Consider the following 18,395-nt stretch of genomic DNA (forward strand, 5'->3'; position numbering starts at 1 on the left):
TTTGCTTTGGGGGAAACACGCTCTTCAAGTGATACTCGCCATAGATGAGTAATTTTTTTTTTTAACCAGCAGGTTGAACAAAAGAAAATGACTTGTTTCTCCCATCCCATCTTGAGATCAAAGTAATATAGATACCGGAATGGATGATTGAAAGCCAAGACTCCAGATAGAATTTTTTTTTGGAACTTCAGAACTCCATCCAAAAGTGGAAGCTTTGCTTGTACGCACCCTCCCCCCCTCCACTGCCACATTTAGCCCTTTGTGGGGGGAGCGGGGACCTGGTTTTGGCAGGTACCCGCTTCCACTTCCAGATAAGATCGCTGCGGCCTCTCCTCCTTCCAGGAGGGACAAAACATCGGAGCCTTAAAGGAGATCCATAGTCGCAGCATAAACTTTAATTTTATAACATCAGCATTGTAATAGCAATACAAACAATTGTCATTTGTGAAAATGCAATATAAGCTAAATATCCTTGATTCCCAGCATACTTTGCATCTCCCCCTCTACTGTTCACTTTCAAACTCTAAGGACTATATATCCCATGGTACCTTGCTGCCTGCGGCAAGAAGTGATTCCTGTACTGTCACCACGTCTTATAACTCCTCCTATCAGCATCTCTGTAGTTCAAAAGGCAGGCTCTGTGAAATGTGCGACACAGCAGTGCCTATTCATACAGTATAGCATAGTAAATATGTGCCACTGAATTCAGGGAAGTAAATGTGTGGGATTCTTGAAAAAATAAGTTTCTAAACTTCAAGATCGTTCAGATGAATAGATTAATAGAAGTCATTTTCATTTTGACCATAGATCCGCTTTGATGAGCATAACTGTTTTGACAGTTGAATGCCGACTTAGTCCTTTGTACAGCTTGGGCCTAGGATAAAGGGGTTTCATATGAAAAACTATGATCCACTAAAAAATTAAAATAGATATTTGCATGTGCCACAAGAATGTAAGATTAAATATTAGCACAGAGATTGTGAATAGTTTGGTCAGTAGGTTTATAAATTGGTAAAACAAATCAAATTTTTCTGCTTTTATTATTTCTGATTAGAACTACGTTATGATTAAAGCACAGTAGCTCCTATTTCTGCTTTGATGTATTTACCAGATAAATCTGTCTATAATTCAAGTTTAAATTGGAGATCACTGTATTTATCATCTGTGAGCACCAATGCATACATACATACTGCATACATACATAATGCACGCACTCCTGTCTCTTCGGGTAATTCCTAATTTTATTTATTTGGATATGTGCAGTCTTCCTAAATTAGAAAGGTTGTAATTGAAAGCAAATATTTACAGACTGCATTTATTCCACTGATTTTATTATGCATGGCTGCACCATTAGTAGAAGTTAAAGCGGAGTTCCACCTAAAAATGGAACTTCCTCTTAACCCACTCCTCGCCCCCTTACATGCCACATTTGGCATGTCATTTTTTTGGGGGGGGAGTGGGGGCTTCAGGAGAAGGGGACTTCCTGTCCCACTTCCTCCTTCCGCCGAGGGGCTGGAAAGGCGATTAGCTTAATCGCCTTTTCACAGCCCCTCCCTGTAGGCGAGCGCCTGTCCAATCGGACGGCGCCGCGGCGCTCGCGCATGCGCAGTGCCGCTCGCGCATGCGCAGTGGGTGCCCAGCCGTGAAGCCGAAAGCTGTCACTCCCGGGTGCCCACACTAGAAATGAAGACACCGGCCGGCGAGGGGGGGCGAGGAGCGGGGCCCCGGCCGGCACGTCGCTGGAGCCGTGGAGCAGGTAAGTGTCTGTTTATTAAAAGCCAGCAGCTACACTTTTTGTAGCTGCTGACTTTTAATAAACTTAAAAAATGGGTGAAAAACCCCTTTAATAACTTGTATTAACAGTTCGGTGATAAAATTAGAAACTGATTTTTTATTACATTTTTATGTGAAGTTACATTACACCTACGTCTGACACCTATCTTTTTTTATTTCTTTTTTATTCCAGATCAAAGACAACTAATATCTTTTGATTGTAAGGCTTTCTAAAGCTGTCGTGGAAAGTTTAAAGAGGTACTCTCAAACTTTTATACTCTCAAAATTTTATACTCTCAAACTTTTTTTTCTTTGCTTTTTCTTATCTCAAATGTGAGGTTTTTATTTATTGTGGTGCTTTTTAATGCATTTTACTTGTGGTGCCAATATAGAACGCACATTTGCAAGAGGATGCACCAAAAATACAGCAGCAGGAAATCTTTTAAACTATTCACATTGAAATGCAAAGATATGAAGTGTGCCTAATCCTGTACTGGTAAACTGTAGGTTCTAAAAATAAAATCATTATGAACATTTTTTTTTTATCATTAACCAATATAGTTGACCACTGAAATACATAAGTATTGCTGAATTAAAACAGTTTCCAGCCCTAGGCGTGCATTCACAAAGGATATTTTTGCTGTGAAAGTATTGAGGCTGCCCCTGATTGCCTCTCCTTCTAAAAAAAAGATCCACTGCTCTGACAGTCATGGCAAGCCCTTGGCTTCAGTACTTTCTAAAACATTAAATTGTAAGTAAGCAAATTAGGAGTCAGCCTGAGTTTCCTGATCTCCGTGCTTATTCTGTTTTAGTATCTCAATGGGGTTGATTCACTGAAGGAAAATAGACTGTGCACTTTGCAAATTTCACCTTTGCAATTGCAGTTGCTCCAGAGCTTAGTGAAGCTTAGGGAGTGCTACTCACTTCCATCATCCAATCATAGGCAAGAAAAAATGCTGTTTTTTACATGGGATTGCAGGCCCCACCCGCCCAAACCTACCTTCCCGGATACCAATGAAATTAGTACACTTGACAAAACTTTAAGTGGCAAAAATTTGGCCGCGACACCTTTATTGATTTACCAATAAATTTCCATAAACTTTAATAAATCATTCAAAACATAAATCATCATATACCACGTAGCTGAAAACCTGCTCAGTTCTGAAAACTCGAGCAGTACTCCAAAAATTTCTTTTATTTACAAATAACGTCCCCACCAGGCGGGCTTGACCCTCAAGCCCGGCCCCCCCCAAGCATCACGGCCTTCTCAATCATATTCTGTAACCCTAAATTAAAAATGTCCAAACCAACCTCCGACAAGTGGATCCCATCCCTTCTGTACAAACCCGGGTAGCCACCCTCTAAATCCACATGACGATAGGAGAAACCCCCTAACTGTGGCATGAACTTCTCCAACGCCCTGTTAACCCTTTTCCTCATTTTCTCCATGACCCTCCTCTGCTCAGAGGAGAGCCATGTGAGCCGAGGGACTATCCCAGAAAATACCACTATCGTATCCGGGAAGGCTGCGCTGAAACGCTGCAGATCACCCTTTATTGCAAAAATTAAATCCAGCGTTTTGACTTTCCCTAAGTCATTTCCACCCAGGTGGATCAATAACACAGATGGCTGTGGCCATAACTGACAAAGTTTAGATAGTTGAAAATTCAATTGGGCCCATTGCAGACCTCTTATACCTCTCCATGAAACACTGAAATTGTCCGGGTGTAACGACAAATTGGACGAGTACACACGCTGATTCGCTCTTTTCTGAGCCCAATATACAAAGGAGTGCCCCAGAATCCACACTGTGAGCTGGGTACCTAAAATTAAATGAACAAATTAGGGCGAACATATAACTGATAACATTTTGATCTCCACCCACCTAGTGCTTTAATGTCAACTTCCGGGACGCCGGACCGTGCGGCCTCCGAGGCTGCCCCAATCCTAAAAGAGTGGGATGAAAATTTGAAATCCTCCAAACCCAAGTTAGTCAAACACCTTTTCAGGATTGAATCAAATTGATATTTGGTAAGGGGAAGAGAATCAACATGAGTCAGGAAATACTCCCCCCCGGGTGGTCTAATCCTCAGGAAGTGTTTCACCACTGCTACTGGGCAAATAGACGACTCATCCTGCATTTTTAAATTTACCCATCTACCTTTTCCCACCTGGTCCGTCTTGGAGTGCTGTAACCATATACGCACACCAACTTGTTCCACCATCACCTGTTCCGGACGTAACCCAGAACCACCTTTTTTGCTGGCCGGTATCAGTTCCGAAACACGGAAGGCACCAAAAAAGGCCAGCACAAATGCTGTCTTAAAAAGTAGTGCCTCGTATCTCGAAAAACACACCGCCTCTGCAGCCTTACACAGCCCTCTTAGGATTTCCAGCGAGATTGGCCTCCTCCCATCCGCCACCAGATTGGATCTTCTGTACCCCTTTAGGGCCCGTTTTACTGTAAAATAATAAGAACACGGCTTCAAACCTAATAAACGGAAATGAAAAGAAATGCCGGCCAACACTTTAGTAATGTGACTGCTGGACAGATGTTGCCGCATTAAACTTGACAAAAATGCTAGGATCGCGCCCTCAGAAGGCTGACTAAACAAATGACCCTCTTGGCCTGCAAAAGCTATCCAGCTGCTCCAGGCTGCAGTGTAACAAGCCCATGTTTTGGGTGCCAGAGACCTCCTAATTGCAGCCGACACTTCCTCTAGATCATCTCCCACAGGTAGGCCGGGCATGGGAAACCGAGCACATCCGCCTCCGGAAAAAGACTCCGAAAACGCTCCTCCTGCAGGCGAGACAGAGAATCGGCCAGATTATTCAACACCCCTGGGACATACTTAGCCTTCAGCCAGATGTTGAACTTGAGGCATCTGAAAACAACTTGCCGTAGGATCCTTATAACTGGCAACGACTTTGATGACAAGCAGTTGACCGCATAAAGTACCCCTTTGTTGTCTGTCTCAACTAGAATTCGCCTGTTTGCGAATTCAGTTCCCCATAGCTCCAATGCCACTAATATTGGAAATAATTCCAAAAGGACCACGTTTTTGGTCGCTCCTGAAATCACCCAAGACTCCGGCCATACTGCGCAACACCAGTGTGTTTTCCATATTGCACCGAAACCTTTTGAACCCGTCGCATCTGTAAACAAACGAAAATCGCTGGCGACGACAAAATCTGCTTGGAAGAAAGACCTGCCGTTGTAGCAGTCCAAAAATCTTGCCCACACTAGTAAGTCCTCTTTCAAGGGGATGGTCACCCTAATATGATCAAATGGCGATTTCTTTCCTGCAATGGAGAGATGCAAGTGTCGAGAAAAAACTCTGCCAACCGGCATTATCCTGCACGCAAATGCCAGAACGCCTAGCAACGATTGCATCTCTTTCAGGCGCACCTTTCTCTTCCGGAGCACCGACGCAATTAATCCTTTCAACTTTTGTACTTTTGCAATCGGCAAACGGCACTCCATGCTTTCGGTGTCTAATTCGATGCCCAAAAAATCGAGCGACGTACTGGGCCGGCACGTTTTGTCCTCAGCGAGCGGAAAACCAAAATCCCGCGACATCGACTGAAATTTTAACAAAAGCTCCGCGCATAAAAAGGAATCGGAAGGTCCTATGAACAGAAAATCGTCCAGGTAGTGGACTATACTGTCCGCTCCTGACTGCACACTGAGTACCCAGTGAAGAAAAGTTGCAAATGCCTCAAAATATGCGCATGACAGCGAGCACCCCATTGGAAGGCATCTATCGAAAAAATACTGCCCTTCAAAATAAAAACCGAGAGAGTCGAATGCTCTTGGCGAGACTGGCAATAATCTGAAGGCCGCCTTTATGTCCGCCTTTGCCAGTAGCGCCCCTGGGCCATGCAACTTTATTCTTGAAATCGCGTCTTCTAAAGTAGCGTAAGATACCCTACATACCTCATCTGCAATATCGTCGTTCAACGAATCTCCTTTGGGAAAGGACAAATGATGAATTATCCTATATTCGTTAGGTTCCCGCTTCGGTACTACGCCTAACGGTGAGACCCTAAAATTCCGAAAGGGGGGTTGCTCAAAAGGCCCCGCTATTCTACCTGCTTTCAATTCTTTGCACAGCTTGTCCCTTACTACCTGAGGGAATCGCTCAACTGACTTTAAATTACCCACTAACCTGCAACCCTCACCTGAAAAAGCGGGTAGCGGAAAACCCTGGGCAAAACCCTCCTTAAGTAAACATGCCTTCTCCCTGTCTGGGTACCTGTCCAGCCACGGGCGCAGACTTTCCAGCCTCACAGGTGTGCAGGCTTTTTGGAAAAATATGCTGCGCCTGCGAAGGAACGGCCACAGCATTTTTCCTAAAGCATTTTACCGCTGGGTGCCCGCCAGCGCATATAGAGCATTCGTGCCTATACTTGCAAGCACTGTTCCAGCGGCATTGGCTCTCGTTAAAAGCAAAACAGCAGCCTTTTCTGAGAGCCGCTGCGGGAGTAGCTCCCGGGGGCTGCCTAGGAGCTGGCGGCTTCAGAGGTGCCATCAAATTTAGCCACAGGCCTACATCTTTCATACCCCACCTAAGGGACGGGTGGATTGATAATTTTTGACGGTATGACTCATCATAAAAAAACCAACCCATGCCACCGAAATTTTTGTAAGCTTCCAACACGTGGTCTAGGTGCTGGAAAAGCCCACCGCACTGCTCCGGGTGTTTTTCTCCTAGCACACCTGCAAATATGCAAAAGGCCTGGAGCCAGTTGTTGAAAGACCTAGGTATCGACCTGCGCCTCTCATCTTCTCTTTCCTCCCGCTTGCTAACCGCCACTTCCTTGTTTGCAGGAAGTAATGAAAGCAAGTCTACATAATCACCATTCCAGATCTTTTCTTTCAAGGCCAGGCTCAGATGGTACCCCAAAGGAGACACCTCACAAGGCAATGCCTCCTTCATAAACCTCTCTGGTACGCAGACTCTAGGAGTCTCCTTGAAACTTTCAGCAGAGCCTATACCACTAGCAGTAGTTAACTGAGGAGTAATCACAGGAGCAACAATGGGGTTAACAGCAGAGTTATGTTATGATATGATATTAACTGATATGTTGTGAGGGGTTAACATTTCATTCTGACTAACAGGCATTTTAGCATTTAAAGATTGAATCAACACTGACAATGAACCCACAAGCCCAGATAATAAGGATAACTGGCTTAACTCACCCACTGCTGGGGGCTGGATCCCCTGCTGCTGAGCCGCTTGCTCCAGCAGCGCTGCAGGGCCTTGCTGTCTCCCTTGCGACCCAGGTTCCTGTTGTGGCACCCCCGGGTGCTGAGCGCTTGCCTGTAGCGGACCTTGTTGCTGCCTGAGGGCCTGCGCCGCCGGCTGTCTACCTCTGCTGGCCTGTGGAACTGTCTTCTTTGCTTGACCCCGGCGACCCCCCTTCTTCGCGGGGGACTGTGAAGCCGCACGCTTCTTCTTTCTTCCACCCGAGCTCCTGGTCGCCACGCCCCCGGCCTCGTCCTCCGACTGCTGCGGTGACATCTCAGCTACAGCCACTGGCGGGGCGCTCTCTCTCTCCGGCGGGGAGCTACGTCTTGAACGAGGGGATGGGGCGGGAGCGGGCGGTACCTGTACAGAGCCGTCCATCATCATTAGCTCACCGCCCCATGGCACGCCTTCTTCTCCCTCTTCACAACGCCGCGCCTCCTTCTCCGGACCAGCCGACAGGCATTGGCGTAGCCACGCTTCACCTCCGGCTCCGCCTGCCTTCTCGACGAGCTGTCTTAACAGGTCTTCCATCTTGCAGCAGGTAAGACGCCGAGTCCTCAAGCAGGAGTCCGCGCTGCTTGTTTCACACAGGGCCAGAGGAAGACCGCCGGAAGCTGCTGGTCCTTAAATAGCCTCCAGGCTCTTCCAGCAGCTTCCACCGCACCCTATTGGCTGATCCCACCCGGCCTGCCGAGCTCCCTAGCAGGCCAGGTGCTGACATTAGCCACCTTAACCCTTACCACCTACCTAGCAGGGCTGAGGGAGCCGCAATCCCAAGAAAGTGGGCCCATATTGTGCCCCCTTTATTCATTCTCCTTGCATTTGATGAGGTATTCTTTGCAAACTGAAGCTTTACCTTATTTACTGAGCTCTGGAGCAAAAGCACTTGCAGAATGTGACTGCACTTGCAAAAGTCTATTTGCCTTAAAGTGGATGTAAACCCAAAAATGTTGTCTTGCCACACAGAGTTAATCCAGCTCTGAGCAATCCTCTTTTATTGTTCAGTGAAAATGAACAGACTTCCAGATAAAACCCTGTCTAAATAAAAAGTCCTTTCCTCTCTCCTTGCTTTGAGTGACAGGTTATTTACATATCTAGCTTGGACATGTTTATCATATGTTATGTTATGTTTATCATAATATGAGGTGATCCACAGTATAGAAAGTGAGCAATCCACCCCTCCCCCACATAACACATCCTGGTAATATACAATGAACTGTGGATCACCTCATATTATGATAAACATCTGGGGTTGTGCCAAGCCCTATGTAAATGCTAACCCTAAGAAAGTCTTCATTTCCACAGGATTCTCAGGGGGCTCCAGCAAGATCAAGGTAGGAGCAGGTGCCCTATACTGTTCGTCATGGTTTTGATATTTTGGATAGTACAGCAGCGTTAATTTCCTTGAAATATTTCCGTCAACAAAAACACGACTAAAACAATTCAGGTGACTAAAATGGCATTTTAGCCAAAAGACTGTGACTAACACTAAATCGAAATGTTACACCAAATTAACACTGCACTACCACATGGGATGAGATACTAAGCTGCTAAAGAAAAAAAAATAAGATAAAGGCTTTTCTTACTTTTTTTTTCTTAATATTTAATGTTGGTAATATATTCAGGTAATATGTGCAATAGCATTACAGCCAACAGAGCTTACAGTTTTTTGTTTTTTTTGTTTTTTATATTTTAAAGTTACATTTCTGTTTGTCAAAATGCAATATTTTAGTTTTGTTTATGACACTTGGTTTTATTTATAAAGTCATTATAAATCACAACAGCTACATCTACCTACACCTGTGTCTGTAGTGCATGTTCAAGCCTTAAAGGGGAGTTCCGCCTAAAAAAAATATTAAAAGTCAGCAGCTACAAATACTGCAGCTGCTGACTTTTAATAATCGGACACTTACCTGTCCCAGGCTCCAGCGATGCGGGGGAATGAAGCCCCGCTCGTCTCCCCTCCTCTCTGTGGCGCCGGCATTGTCACTGTGGGCACCCGGCTGTGGCTTCACAGCCGGGCACGTGCTGTGCACTGTGATTGGCGGAGCAATCATCTGGGACCTGTGACGTGTCCCAGATGATTGCAGAGAGGGAGGGGGAGGGGTGACTTTCTTCCTGTCGCCCAGGCGAAATAGGGAGGAATTGGGAGCTGGAACCCTCTCAAGAGTTATCAGTGACGCTGACACAGGAGTATCCTCCATCCTCACAAAGTCTCTGTTTGTCCCGGGTCATTCCGTTACAAGAGGGTTTCGTCCCCCCCCCTCCCAAAAAAAATGACATGCCAAATGTGGCATGTCAGGGGGTCACCTTTCTTTAAAGTGGAAGTTCCATTTTTGGGTGGAGCTCCACTTTAATACCATAAATAACATGTTATTGGATTTTTACTTCTTGAGTATATAATGAGTTTGGCAATTCTAGAAGAATGCTTAAACTGGTTTTAATGTCAGAAGGTTTTCTATGCATTAAGATAAAAAGCCTTCTGTGTGCAGCAGCCCCCCTGGTGCTTTCCTGAGGTCCCTCTCTGTCCAGCGGTATCAACGACTGTCTTAGCCATTCGAGCTTCTCCCTCCTGATTGTCTGAGACACAGCAGAAGTGCCATTGACTGCCGCTGCTGCCAATCAAAGTCAGCTAGCCAATTAGGGGAGAGAGGGTTCGGGGCCGGGTCAGGGCTCCATGTCTGAATGAACACAGGGAGCTGTGACTCGGCTCGGGTTCCCCCATAGCAAGCTGCTTGCTGTGGAGGCACTGAACAGGAGGAAGGGGACAGGATTACAGAAGAGGGACCCGGGTAGAGAAGGATCCAGGCTGCTCTGTGCAAATCCACTGCAACAGAGCAGGTAAGTATAACATGTTTGGTATTTTTTTAGGTAAAAAAAAATAGACTTTACAATCACTTTAAATAATGCATTACATTTTAACTAAACCCAATAAATTTTTTTCTACTAATATGTACTGGAGATTTTAGTTGACTAAAATACGACTATAACTAAAACAAATCAGATGACTAAAATACGACTAAAACTAAAACGGCATTTTAGTCAAAAGACTATGACTAAAACTAAATCGAAATTTGAGTTCAAAATTAACACTGCAGCACTTTAAAGCGAGTAAGAATGTATTCACAACTTATTATATAGCTTTTCAATAGTCTTGCTGAGATGGATAAATAATGAGTATAAGGACTGACCCTTGCTGGAAAAACGCTGCTCCATTTCCCTTCAGTGCTATTTCCATACACAAAAATTATGCATTTGGTCATGTGATCCCCGTTAAAATAAAGGGGTAGAATTCAGGTTGGCTAATCCTCCTATTGAACAGAGATCATATAACAAAGGGCTCAGGCTTCTGGTTATGTGAGCAGCAATGGAGCAGCATTTTCTTTATGAAAGATAAGTAGCTTTAGCTTAGACACACATTGAAGTGGTGGTTTTCCAAGTCACACCTGTGTTGCACAGAAAAAAGGGAAGCATCTCTGAGAATGGCTGTGCTCACCCTCTGTTCCAAGGGGCATTGGTCCCAGGGTATTTAATTAGTCTATCAGTGGGCAAGAGCAGGAGGAGCTGGAGTCTTCCATTGTATTGTGAACAATGGAAAGCCCTTTTACTGTATTATTCCAGGTTTTTGTGTTGAGCTGTATTTAGAATATTTTTTTGTTTCAGAAATGCTTAAAACTGGAAACAAAATACTGTGTGTATATATATATATATATATATATATATATATATATATATATATATATATATATATATATATATATATATATATATATATATCATTACATTGCTTGCTTCTTAAAAATCTGCATTGTTTTGTTGCTCAAGCAAGATTTCCTGTATTTACGTATATAACTGAACAAGTACTTGAAGGCATGGGCGTCCGCAGAACTTTTTTCAGGGGGGGGGGGCATCATTTTAAGGTCACCCATGCTCCGCCCCTTTTGACAATGTCATGAAGGGGAGGGGCTTAGCCGAGACTCTCAAGTATTTATTTTTAAAGGGGAAACGCCAGACTTTATTCTAGGCATGTGCTTGGTACAAGGTGCAGATTCCAGGCGTATACTATGTACAGGGTGCAGATTCCAGGCGTGTGCTATGTACAGGGTGCAGATTCCAGGCGTGTGCTATGTACAGGGTGCAGATTCCAGGAGTGTGCTATGTACAGGGTGCAGATTCCAGGAGTGTGCTATGTACAGGGTGCAGATTCCAGGCGTGTGCTATGTACAGGGTGCAGATTCCAGGTGTGTGCTATGTACAGGGTGCAGATTCCAGGCATGTGCTATGTACAGGGTACAGAATCCAGGCATGTGCTATGTACAGGGTGCAGAATGCAGGCGTGTACAACCCATGCGCACGCCTATGGCGGACATTTTGCTGATCCCTGATTCCAGGGGGGGGGCACTTGACCCCCTTGCCCCTACCTGCGGACACTCATGCTTGAAGGGTACTTGAAGGGTCTTAGGTATGCTGTCTGTTAAAGCAAATGTGTTTTGTAGCAACGCATCAGATTCCAGCTGCCATAAATACTGTATATATATTTATATAGTTACCTATAATACATACAGAAAACCCATGGTAACTATTTGTTCTGGATAGTTTAATATATTATTTGACATTTATATCACAGAGATTGAAATGAAAATCAAAGATAAAATAATAGGGAGATTCAAGTAATTTTCCTTTTTCACATGTTAAAAATGTACTTGTTTGTCAAAGGCCAAAGACAAAATAAACCTATAGCATTTTGTGTGTGACGTTATTTCACTAATATATGCCATTATACAAAAGTTTGACTTGCTTTAAGAAAAGAATAACATATTTTAGTAACTTAGCAACCGCTGATCATTCTTATATCAAATTATTCATAGAGTGCAAAAGGGATTAATTCACATCTTGCAAGACTTTATTGCATTTGATTTTCAGATGAATTTATAACAACTACAACAACTATAAATTTAGGCATAATTACTGCTCAATGGTTTTCTGTAATGGGATTCATAGTTCAAATCAACACAAGTGCAGCCAGCTGTTACCTGACAAGTTGTAGAGATGGCTGTGAACATCTTTGTCCTGTGGTACTTATAAATTATTACCTTTAATGGGAAATGGGTATCAGTTTGGGAAAACGTGTAGCGGGGTTGTATTTAACCTGAAGTTTAGTTAAAAAAGTTTTTCTGAGATATAGGTATATAAATAACAATACTTAAAGCGGTAGTTCACCCTCTCGTACTTGATGTTACCATCGAGACAGGCATTGTAGCGCGAGCTACAGTATGCCTGTCCCGATTTTTTTAACCCCGTACTCACCTTGTAGTCGTCCATCGTAGATTCCGGCTCCCGTGGGGAATGGGCGTGCCTATGGAGAGGGAGGATGATTGACGGCCGGCCCTGGCACGTCACTCTCCCCGAAGACAGCCGGAGTAGGTCTCGGCTCTTCACGGCGCGTGCGCACAGGCTATGCGCACGCGTCGTGAAGACCAAGCCTATTTCGGCTATTTCCGGAGAAGCGTGACGCGCCAGAGCCGGCCGTCAATCATCCTCCGTCTCCAGAGGCACGCCCATTCCCCGGTATCTTCGATGGACGACTACAAGGTGAGTATGGGGGGAAAAAATTCGGGACAGGCATACTGTAGCTCGCGCTACAATGCCTGATTTAAAGGTAAAAGAAAAAAAAAATTTTTTTTTCCCGTCGATAGGGTGAACCCCCGCTTTAATTCTAACTAAGTGTATCTCATGTTCTGCTGATCGCTCTTTAGTGTAGAAATGCCCCCACAGTGATAGCAGGTCTTTTTTTACAACTCTGCAATAATAAAAAAAAGCAGACGGCGCCACCATCTAAGTGTATCAGTTTATTAAAAAATGGTAAAATACACTCACAAGAGTAGAGGAAGTCACTAGCAGGGCTCAATGGAAAGCAACCAAAATGCTGGCAGATGGAACCAGAGAACAACTGTGTTGTGCATGAGACATCCAACCGAGGTGGGATACAAGGCTTGAACAGTGTCCGCCAGTGAGAGCCTAATAAGGCTGGAAAGCAAACCAGTGGAAGGGTTGGAACCAGAAGTGACGTCGGACTTGATGGCGTCAGTAGATGTGAGTGGTAACATGTTTAGGAGCTCTATTACGCTTATTTGTCAAACCAGATCTCTGAAACATGTTACCACTCACATCCTATTGACCAGTAGTGGTTGGTGCTAAACATTTTTGGGGGGGGTGGCATCAAACTCCCCCAGGTCAGCACTCACGCCCACAACCGGAGCCCTCTAGTGGACATGGCGCAGTGGCTTCCCCGGCTTCCACCCGGCTAACCTGGTCTTCTTTAAATCCCTCTCCAGTCATGATTGGCCGGGACAAGAAGCTAGAAAACTATTGTAAATATTGATTCGCTAGTATCACAAGTGGGAGGGTTCGGGGCGCATTGGCTCCCACTGCTGTCAATCACAGCCAGTGAGGAGGAATGTCAAACAACACAGAGAGCTGGCTCGGGATCGAACATATACAAATGCCCCCCTATGAGGGCTATTGGAAGGGGGGAGGAGCCAGGAGCACCGACAGGGGACCCCAGAAGGGGAGGATTGGGGCTGCTCTGTGCAAAACCTTTGTTGCTGTCCAAAGAATCTCTGTTGTTCCTCCATACAGAGTGGAGACACTCTAAAGCTGGCCATACACTGCTGGCTCATCAGGGACCAATCAAATTTTGGCCTGCGTGTGGCCATCCGTACTCAACAGAAGTCAATTGTTTGATCGATTTCTGATGAAGAGACATATAGAGCTGGATAGGAAATACAAATTTTAGGTGAGTGGTTTATGGAAATAGCCTTTCACTTAACATGCTACAGTCAGAAATAGGGCAGCTTCAGTTTAAATGACACCAATGATAGTCATAGGTAAAAAGAACACTCTTCATATATATCTGTAATGCCTAGTACACACGATCGTTTTTCCCGTCGGGAAAACTGCCGTATTTTCCTTTGGCCGGGAAAACCGGACATGTGTATGCTAAAAGATTACAACATGTCCTTTTTTTCCCCACAGTTTTCTTATGGGAAACACTGCGAGGAAGCATACACACAGCCGGTTTTCGTGAACCAAAGTTCTCCTGGCAGTTTTCCTGTCGGGAAAACTGGCCATGTGTACAGGGGAAAAGGGACTGAGCCGATCGTGTGTACTAGGCATATGACAACATGTACAAGCCAATGTTAATGGTTTTCTATACACGATAGGATCAGCTAACACAGGCACCTGCACTGCAACATTTGCTAGGGATTAAATAACTGTTTACCCAAGGTCACAAAGAGCTCACACTGGCACACACACAGATATTTTGCTTCAAAGGCTGTGACGTTAACAACCGCTAACTTTAGTACCATTACTTCTGTTTCTATTATTATCCAGGGTTCATCTGTTTCTGCCCACATTCTGATAACTATTTTTTTCTAAACAGAAGTTTGATAATGACCTGTGCCAGGAAGGGTCAACCGGCTATTTCATTCCAAGGTGATTCTTGTGTACCTTCTGTCCTCATTGGTTGCCTGCTGAGAAACTGGCTAATTATGGTAATTAGGAGATTAATGGCCAGGTGATGAACATTCAGCTACGTTTCCGCAAACTTTAATTGCCTCTGGTGATTATACATTTGTGCAAAGACAGCACGGTCAGCAGTAAAGTCATTTTACTGTGAAAGGTTATAACCTCTATTCTCGAAATTTGCCTGGCTAATGCAAGCATCTGAACGTCATAACGCCTGCTACTGAATGCAGAGACCTAAACTACACACAATCTTCATTTGAGCTTTGCTGCTCAATTTCCATCTGATCCTGAAGAGCATTTCTTGTTTTTGTTTCATTGGTGCTGCTCCAGATGTTAGAAGGGGTGCTGGCAGTTGTATAATATGCAGAGAAAACCCGTTTGCCACACTAATAGTAGAAAGAAGCATGCAGAGTTCTGTTTTTGCTCTCCTACTAATGTCAAGCCTGTCAAATATAGACACGTTGTTTGGCATCAGAATAAGAAATATACTTATTTAAAGCTGAGCTCCAGGCAGATGTAGGAAAATGACATTTATAATTATGTGTCCCTTGCAATATCATTTTTAAATATAGGCAGTCAAGGCTTAGGTACCTAAATCTTCCTAGTTTAGATCAATATAATTCCTTATACAGCAACATTCAAACTGGGGTAAGAAGGGTCAACGCTATGAGCCTATAAAGCTTTATTACAGTACTTTATGTAACAGTGTCTGTGAACATGCCTACAGGAGGGAAAGAGATGTGCAGTTACTCCTTTATTTTTCAATCATGGTTTTATATTGCCTAAAGTCAAACTTTACCCTTAACAACTTGATAAAAAATAATGTTCTTTAGCAAGGAACATACATTCCACAATAATAATTATGCTACGAAAATGAGTGTGTGCTGTAAATTGCCACCAGCGTTGCTTTAGCTTCTTCTTGCTGGAGGCTGCCATTTTGCTGAAGCCCAAAGCCCCTGATCAGAAGTTAATCATAAAGCGGAACTAAACACTTTGATGTAACAGTTACAAAAACAGTTACAAAAAACAGTTACATTCCTGGAATGCCTGGATTGCTAACTGTCACATTTGCTTGCCTGTCAAACCAGTGGTCATCAACCCTGCCCTACAGGGCCCACTAACAGGCCAGATTTGCAAGATAACTGAAATACATCACAGGTGATATCATTTGCTGCTCAGTGATTGCAGTATTCTAGACTGCATCTCCCCATGGCAATACATAAAACCTGGCCTGTTAGTGGGCCCTGCAGGACAGGGTTGATGACCACTGTGTCAAACCATCGAATGGCTGGTCTCATAACTGATCACATGTGCAGCACCATGGCCGTTGCAGTTCAAACAGAAGCAGCTTCCTTTGCTGTAAGGATAGGAGGGTTTAATTCCGCTTTAGGGCTGTCAGCAGATCGGCCTCTACAAACTCAGCAGTGTCTAAAAATGAAGAGAAACTGTGCATGAGCAGAACAGGGTAAGGCCCCTTTCACACTACCGCGACTTCAAAGTCACGTGATTTTGACGCAATTTTGAGGACTCTATTTTGACACAGTTTTTGCAGTGATTTAAAGTCAAGGTTTACCTGAATTTTTTTTAAAAGCCAGCAGCTACAAATACAGCAGCTGCTGACTTTTAAAAAATGGACACTTACCTGTCCAGGTTGGCAGCCGAAGCCGAGCTACCGCTGGGCTATCGGCTTCCCCCGCCGCCATCCTCGGTGAGAGAATCGGGAAGTGAAGCGCTGCAGCTTTACTGCCGGGTTCCCTAGTGCACATGCGAGAGTTGCACTGCGCCGTTCTCACTGGTCCCCGCTGTTTTCTGGGAGCCATGTGTTTCCCAGAACACAACGGGGGGGGGGGGGGGGTGACGCGGAGGGGCCGGACTCCCACCGGAGGAGGGGAGGGTTCCGAAAAGTGGAGGTTCACTTTTGGGTTAACTTCCGCTTTAAGGGAATGCCTGTGTAACTCGCATCAAAGTCGGACTATATATATATATATATATATATATATATATATATATATATATATATATATATATTTATGTTTTGTAGTTTGAGATTAGTGTTGGAACGTTATACCAATGGTCACAGTATCACTAGTTTAGCTTCCCCCGTTGTAAAGATCCAGTACTACAATCCTCTGACAAACATGTTATTTTATTAATACATTACTGGTGCTTGGCAGCATTTAATTTTGGCACATATTATGTCATTGGGGAATCCTCAGACACCAAGAGCCACACAGAGAGGAGAATACTGCATGGCATTGTACATTAACAACAGGGCCTTAAAATAGAAATTCATATTCAGTGAGCTACTAATGCTATTTAATAAAATATTGAGCAAGTGACAGATAGTTAATTTCATGTGTGCTAATAATGTGTAACCCCAGTCTCTATAGAGCATTAGTACAGTGACAGTGGAAATATACTTTCTGAATCCTGAGTTGTCTAATTTCCTCTCTGCTAATCACATAAAATGTCTATGAATCTGATTGTTGGTTGTGAGAATCTTTTTAGTACTATTTTTAGTTTTTTTGTATGTGCGAGGGAACAAGAAAAAATGCTCTTGCGTCATAAGCAAGTGAGTTTATGGACTTCAGAATTAGGCACAAAATAAGTTGGATGGGCTGGCACAGCAATCCCCATCTAACCAATTTGGGGGGGAAGTGCTACCTTAGTTATCTTACAGTTTTCAGTTTTGTCTGGAGTGTACATTTTAATAGATGTGTATAAGTCTGCACAGTATTTTATCCTTTACCATCCAAACCTAAATTAAAGTGGTTGTAAAGGCACAAGGTTTTTTACCTTCATGCATTCTATGTATGAATGTAAAGAATCTTCTGTGTACAGCAACCCTCCCAGCCCACCCTAATACTTACCTGAGCCCCCTTTCGATCCAGCGATGTCCACACGAGCCTTGCCTCTCTAGGGACTCACAATCCTTGGCTCCCACTGCTGTCAATCACAGGCAGTGAGCCAATCAGAAGACAGAAGGGCAGGGCCGAGCCATAGCTCCGTGTGTGAATGGACACACGAACCGTGGTCAAGTGTGTGCCTGTTTGGGTGCCCCCAAAGCAAGCTGCTTGCTGTAGGGGCACCCGGCAGGAGGAAGGGGCGTGGGACCCGAGAAGAGGAGATGCAGGTAAGTATAACATGTTTGTGTTTTTTTTTTAAAACAAGACTTTAATATTGCTTTAATAATACCTATTGAAGCATGTGTTCTTTAAATGGAAAGCATGTACCATTTTGAATATTGTTCCAATGTAGGAATGAAGCTTTTGAGCTATTGTGAAACGCTTCCATTGGCAGAGTGCTTTTTACTTGAACTTCCACCCACTGTAGGTTGCATGCCTCCTGTACTAGTTCTTTGATTAAGGTACTGTTTCACTACATATATTATAACTTCCAGTAGGTTGCAAATACAAGCGGTAGGGTATATGTCATATTTGTAGTATGTGCAATGTGTTTGTATTTGTAGTATGTATAGTATGCATTTTAGAATGTGAGTAGTTTAGACTGAGGCTTAGTAGAAATGAGATCATATAGCTGTCTCGCTTCATGTTACAACCATGGTCTATAAATTACAGGCTGTATAAACAAGTACTACAACAACATCTTTGTATTTGAAAAGAAGGAAAAAAATATACGTGTAAACTTTTATCAGCTCTTACTATAACCATGACAGCATGAGAAGAGGACTCATTCAGACAACATTTTTGTTATTTGGAACTTTGGATGTATCCGATATTCCGAATACAAGAGTAACGAATTTCAGCTAATTTGAAGTAAATGTATTTGTTTCATTCGGATGTTTGAAGCATCTGAATCAAACAAATGATTCAAATTAAT

At 43.8% G+C, this 18,395-nt stretch overlaps 1 protein-coding gene across 1 annotated transcript in view; it reads left to right on the forward strand.

Annotated features, from left to right (window-relative positions):
* Positions 1-1,950: 1,950 nt before the first annotated feature.
* CSGALNACT1 (chondroitin sulfate N-acetylgalactosaminyltransferase 1) overlaps positions 1,951-18,395 on the forward strand; it is a 425,829-nt gene continuing 409,384 nt past the window's right edge. The window contains exon 1 of the mRNA XM_040325277.1: positions 1,951-2,031. The gene's annotated coding sequence lies outside the window, so the exon portion shown is untranslated. The remainder of the gene's footprint in view (positions 2,032-18,395) is intronic.

Source organism: Rana temporaria, chromosome 1 (assembly GCF_905171775.1).
Source record: "Rana temporaria chromosome 1, aRanTem1.1, whole genome shotgun sequence".
NCBI classification, from domain to species: Eukaryota; Metazoa; Chordata; class Amphibia; order Anura; family Ranidae; genus Rana; species Rana temporaria.